The following is a 484-nucleotide window of genomic DNA, read 5'->3' as shown; positions in this document are numbered from 1 at the left end:
TTTGGGAATTTTCCATCCATAATTCTTTAATTTTTTTTTTTTTTGGGAATTCTCCATCCGTATTTTGTTAATTTCTTCAGGAATTTTCCCTCCATAATTTTTTTATTATTATTATTTTTTTCATTTCTTCAGGAATTTCCCATCCATACTATTTTTATTTTATTTTTTTTTAATTTCTTCAGGAATTTTCCATCCTTTTTTATTTTTTTTTTTAATTTCTTTGGGAATTTTCCATCCATAATTTTTAATTTTTTCAGGAATTTTCCCTCCATAATTTTTTTTTTTTAAATTTCTTCAGGAATTTTCCATCCATAATTTTATTTTTTTAAAATTTCTTCAGAAATTTTCCCATCCATACTATTTTTATTTTATTTTTTTTTCATTTCTTCAGGAATTGTCCCTCCATATTTTTTTTTTAAATTTCTTCAGGAATTTTCCATCCATAATTTTTTTTTTTTTTTTTTATTTTCCTCAGGAATTTTCC

This window comes from Geospiza fortis, unplaced genomic scaffold (genome assembly GCF_000277835.1).
Source record: "Geospiza fortis unplaced genomic scaffold, GeoFor_1.0 scaffold1577, whole genome shotgun sequence".
Taxonomy (NCBI): Eukaryota; Metazoa; Chordata; class Aves; order Passeriformes; family Thraupidae; genus Geospiza; species Geospiza fortis.
Note: the sequence above shows the minus strand (reverse complement) of the source record.